At 40.3% G+C, this 6,148-nt stretch overlaps 1 long non-coding RNA gene across 1 annotated transcript; it reads left to right on the forward strand.

Moving 5' to 3' along the window:
* The first annotated feature begins 4,660 nt into the window (after positions 1-4,660).
* LOC119650817 lies at positions 4,661-5,347 on the forward strand. Its single transcript, XR_005249377.1, has 3 exons — positions 4,661-4,761; positions 4,812-4,865; positions 4,935-5,347. It is a non-coding gene; the product is annotated as an uncharacterized LOC119650817 (long non-coding RNA).
* Positions 5,348-6,148: the final 801 nt, after the last annotated feature.

Genomic DNA, 6,148 nt, shown 5'->3' on the forward strand with positions numbered 1-6,148 from the left:
GACCGGGTTTGAAAAGCACTAACCGAGACCTTTAATTTGATACCCCACATGACTATATTTGATGAAAAAAAAATGTACACCCCCCTTTTGCATGTATGGGGACTCCTCCTTAAATTCAACGTAAAATGATGTAACTCACTGTATGTGTGAACGTTCACAGTTCCCACCTTTGTACCAAATTTGGTGTCAATCGCTATAACCGTTTCCGAGAAAAATGCGTGTGACGGACAGACAGACAGACAGACAGATGGACAGACAGACAGACAGACAGACAGACAGACGGTAAACCGATTTTAATAAGGTTTTGTGTTTACACAAAACCTTAAAAGGCAGGCAATATATCGCGAAAGTCCTATGTAATTGCATGCAGAATATTATTACACGATTTGAGATACCAGTTTGGTCAACTTGAAAATGTTTGTGCAGAAAAAAAACAGTTTAAATAATACTGGTGGCTTTAGGTCCCCAGTCAAGAAATCACCTGGGGAGAATGTCACAGTACGCGATCAAAAATATGAGATGAGGCATCCAAATGGAGAAACTTGCGTTGAAGTAAGTTTGCAAAAAGCCTAAGACAATACTCAAATGGCCACATTGCGACTATCCATGGAAGTAGCGGAGGGGTTATTGGCTTCCGAAAAGGTTCGAATCAGAAGAGTTCCAAAATTCTTATTTTTAGTTATTTTCCGATGGAATGCACCAATGGAATGCAGAAGGTGTGGGATTGCCTATGCTTGACAATTTTCTCTCGATGCAAGGAGACGTAGTTTAAGAGTGATTGCCGGTGACTCCAACACTTGGGCTCTTGAGAGAGGTCGAGAGAGTCGATTCGATGCTTTTGAACGGTTGGATACGGTTCCGGACAACGAAGGTGATTTAAATGCCTTTCGAGAAAATGGTGCTGCCATAATTACAGACCTAACCTTCGTTAGTCCAGCACTGGCGTGTGGTAATTCATGGTGCGCCAGTGAGAGGGTATACTCATACGGATCACTGGGTAATCTTCTGTGAGGTTTGAGTCACAGGGAAGAGTCCGAAATCGAGAAAGATTGTACGCCGGTTTGCAAAAGCCTTTGATGAGTAGACTTTCACAGATGTGTTGTTAGACCAACCTAATAAAACAAGCGTCTCTACAGAAAGAGCTGCCCAAGTGAAACAATTTCATGGCTAAGGCATGTGACCCGTCCGTGCATAGGACGATCTTGTTCCACAGTAGAAGACAAAACTGTTGGTGGAATTGTGAATTTTCTAGCCTCGAACAGCTAATAGCTAACTAGAAGAGCAGCCCAGAGAGCGGTAGGGAGTATTAAGCCCGCAAAATCTTCAAGTTCTCCTTCTACCGGAGCAAGAGAGTATGATTTAAGGAGCTCTTTTTCTTGTTGAAAATCATCCACGGGTTATTTGCCCAGCGAGATAGGGACGCTGCCAACTTTCAGAGAAATTTGCATCTGACGGCAATTCCGGCAGTCAGACCAGTTGCTGGAAATCTGCAGTAGAGTAGGAGGCACGGAAGCCCCGGGTTTGCATGGTTTGTCGAATAAGGTCCCCAAGCTTGGCTAGATGATTCTAGGATAAACTTAGATTAGGGTTCCAGTTAATTTCTAAAAAATAATGAATATGGTAATATACTATTATTGACTTCTTCTTTTGTACTTCTAGGATAAACTTACTGGAGGTTTCTAAAATATGGGAACATAATTAACTTGATTTCTACGGATATCAGAGCGAGATTTGCTTTAAGGGCTAGATTTCACATAAATGCAGCATTATAAATTTATTTCAGATTTTACGGTTGGATAGCTTCCGAGAAGGAGCGCTGTTTAATTTTTTGAGCCTTCACTCACCTGTGTTTCACCTAATATTAACAAGTCAGGAAACCGGAAGCTAGACGCTTCAGGTATGAAAGGTTTGAGTGTGCATTTGACCCCATGTGCATGCACTATTATTAACATTATTTGAACAGTTATCGGTATGGAGGGTATTTCGGAGCCTAGGCATTATATAGTGGCAGCCCCGTGATTTTTTTCAGATTTTTTGTTTGGGTAGTTTCTGAGAATGGGTTCGTTAAAAAAATGATCATTTTGAACCCCCCGCACTCCCCGCTTTTCCAACAAATGTTAAAACTAAGACCGGCTTTGGAAAGTACCAACCGAGACCTTTCATTTGATACCCCACATGACTATAAATTCGACGTAAAAGGATGTTACTCACTATATGCGTGAGCGTTCACAGTTCCCACCTTTCTACCAAATTTAGTGCCAATCGCTACTACAAAATGCGTGTGACGGACAGACAGTAAACCGATTTGAATAAGGTTTTGTGTTTTCACGAAACCTTAAAAATGACGTAAAGTCAGTTTTGAAAAGTACGAACCGAGTGCTTTCATTTGATATCCCACATGATAAATAGCCTGTTCAAAAGAAAAGTACACCCCCCCCCCCCCCTCGCATTATTGGGACCCCCTTAATGATGTCACTCGTAAAGGGACATACAGACCACATATTCACACGAAATTTCATGACAATCGATTCAACCGTTTCCGAGTAAATCTGGTGTGACAGGCAGACATTATAATAATAATCATTGGCTCAACAATTCATATTGGATCAGGGCCTTGAAGTGTGTTAGAGCACTTTATACAAGACCGTCACGGTACACTACAGGACGCTGTAGGAGGCAATGTGGTCAGCATTGTGGATCTAAAGGAGGTTGGGGGACTATCTTCATTTGCTTTTGATACATATAATTGGCAATCGCAACTTAACACTAAGTTGAAAATTATCCAACTCTATCGCGTAACCTAGCTGCACTCTGAATGACAGCATATGCAGGCACTTAAGTAAACAGGTACAAAATCAGAATAAATATGTGAACTTTGATATAAGCTGATATAGTGTAAACGATATGATAAGAAGGCAGCTCGGATAAGTATATCGGGTTGTGCAATCTGGAGTCTAGTAACACTTACCACTATTGTACTCTTTCCCGCTTCGTTACGTACCTAGTCTCCTATTCCTAGGTAAATAAGCAATAAGATATCTTCTGGTGTGGAAGATGGCAGCAACCAAGCAACTACGAGAGGTTGCTATTCTACTCGTAAATTACCGCATTTGAAATTATTTCACTCATGACTGGGGTATTGACAAAACATTGAATCGAAAGACGAACACGATCCACACAGTGAGCCACGCAAGCTCGGGAAGCTTACTTAAATACATACGAGTACTTGGCGTTCCAATGACGATATCAAATCAAAGTTCCTGAAAAGAAATCTTCCTCATATATATGTCGTCGATAAGAAGACCATAAGGTCGGCTTAACGATCATCATGATGACGCTTTTGAGAAGAGATTAATTCTCTTGAAGCAACCTGAATGCTAAAGCGGATCCTTGTCAAAGAACGTAGCCAGAAGCTGGGTTATTTACGCTTATAGAGAGAGACACACACAGAAAGCGATGAAGAAACGGTAAACCCTTTGCTTGAAATGCACTTCCCAGGCGGCATCTAAAATGTTATCTCGGGGCTGACAGATGCACACATCCCTCAACCGAGAGACGAGCAGAGTATTATCACTGACGCGAGCAAAATTTAACTGGTTCCAGTTTCAGATGGCATTATTGCTGCGCTAGTTAGGGAGGGAATGGATGACCTGGGTCCAGAAAATCAGAATATATACCGTGCATGCCTAGCACAGGCAATATATATATTCCAATGAACTGGCGTAATGTGAAGTTGTTATCTATCCCTTACCAGGGGAACCCACTTACATATACGTAAAAAGCTTCCGACCTGACGTCCTTTCTACTGAGAGGACTAGAAAGACTAGTAGATCGGTTTACAAGGAATGCATACATTCCTAAGTGGTCGCTTCACTGTAGGCAGCACGCTAACTAGGAAGGCAAATCCACGGACAGCACTCCACGACCTCACGGCAAAAATGAGAAGGGGATGTCCAAAACAGAATCCGCCTTATGCGCACTCATGGACAAATGCTTCCAATTATGCCTCATTGGCGGCAATTTGTGACCCGGTAAGGCAGCAAGGAATCGCTTCGTTAATTAGTTGGCTCGTTCACATGCTGGCGTGAAGAAAAAATCACATATTGATCGGACAGAAGTCTATTGTGCCAGGATGTCTTAGAGGTTACCCATTGAGAGAACTTCTCTCGTCACTGTTATGGCTCCCGGTAATGAACACCTTGGAAGGCACAAGCATTTGCGGAAAATCTATTCGTAATAATTACCAAGGACACACTATGAACGCTAGAAAGACTGGACTAGTTATGTTCATTAGGAACGTCGGGTGCGGCAGTGACACGCTCAGGAGCGGAAATCCAGCTGGTAGAAACAGTCAAGTGTTTGCGATCCTGCAAATAAAATTCCGCACGGTTAATCCAATCAATGGTGTATTGTGAGAATACCGAGAATACCCAGTGCATACAATAGGGTCGACCACCTTGCTATTCGCTATGAATTATAAGAAAGTATTGTAGCTTGTTCCTTCAAAATCGGTGCTCATGGTTCTGCTTCGGATGCTGATTCGTATGTATATATGTGTTTGTGTTCACACGCTTGTCACGAAGGAATGTTGTTTGTAAAATCAGCGAATCTGAAACACAGTATGTCATGGAAATGATTAACAAAACGAAGCTTGATTGACGTTTGAGACGTTAAAGTGAGAAGTCAAAAAACAATCTCGAAAAAGTAATCAAAACTATAAATTCTTTAAGGACGCCTTTTACGAATACAGAAAACAATTCGGTATAACTCAATGGAAAATATTCAAGAATATAGACATGTATTCCTTTCAGGCTGGTATCATGCTTAAAGATCGCAATCTCAATTCGTTCTGCTCCCTAATGGAGGTATTTATGTATTTAACCATTCTTCATTTTAAGCATAAAAAGATGATGAAATCATATCTGCTTCTTCAGCTATATTCCTTTCAATGTCAATCTGTAAAGTCCTTACCTAACACTGTCCATTGAAAAAGGTGTGCTTACGATGATCAAACCTCATAAATTTTTAATCTTTCAAAGTAAATTTAACTCAAAGGAACAGGTTCATCCAGACAAATACGGTTCATATTCTTGCATAAATACCTACAGAAAGCAGGAAAAAAATCGTCTTCCAGTAGAAAACCAGTTGAACAACTGCACTTGCCAAGAAAATATCTGTAGCTTCTTCGATCTAGAATTCAACTGGACTAAAAATAAATTGTTTCAAGGAAAAAAATCAAATCCGCTTCTAAATTTTCGATAAATGGCGGTAAGTATCAGGCATTTGACCTTAAATTTGCATGCCTTATTGGGGCGTTAATATAACACAATGAAATTACATAAATGAACATGTATCAGTGGATTTTCGTACAAATAGATGGGCAAAATATCTCATACACATTCAGATATTTATGGTTGTTTAGCTGATAATTAAATAAAAGGCAAAAATCTGAGTCAGTGCTTCAAAGAGGATCTGGAGATCAATCTTCGACATTATTGTTTAGACCCATTAAATGAAATCGAAAAACTTGTTTCGCTGAGTTTCCTACAGAATCGCGACTAGCTGGTTTCGAATGAGTTAGCTCAATTTAACGAGCGTCATCCAAGTAGCTTTTTGGATTCTTTCTACTGGAAGGCATAGGCTATTCTGCTTGTTTTTGCTTCAAATTATTGTAAAGGTCAATTTTCAATCCGGTTACGGTAAGGCTGATATCAGCAAGCCAGATAGGAAATTGGTATCTGTGGGTTCTTATGGGGTTGCTTTGACAAAGGATTGAATGGATGAATATGAAATTTTGGACCACTAAGCATAATGTAGTCTTGTTGCTAAACTCATGATAAATGCGGGTTCAATATTCTGACGTATATACAAATGACGGTCGAAGTTGAGGCAGACGAAGGCTGATTACGTATGTATCCAGATTCAAAGAGTTATTGAATGAGTTTTGCTACTAGTGACGCAATTGGATGATGATATATGGCTTTTAGCATTTTGCTCGGTTCCTCAATTCTGTTTATATGGTAACTTAAGAATAAGTAATTGAACGTATCTCGAATGACATTGGCAATTTCTTTCCCTACCATTGTAAACTTTTAATAGCTAAAATGACTTAGGGACAATAGTCAGCGGAGAATGGAAAGTCTCAGAG

The sequence above is a fragment of the Hermetia illucens genome, chromosome 3 (genome assembly GCF_905115235.1).
Source record: "Hermetia illucens chromosome 3, iHerIll2.2.curated.20191125, whole genome shotgun sequence".
NCBI classification, from domain to species: domain Eukaryota; kingdom Metazoa; phylum Arthropoda; class Insecta; order Diptera; family Stratiomyidae; genus Hermetia; species Hermetia illucens.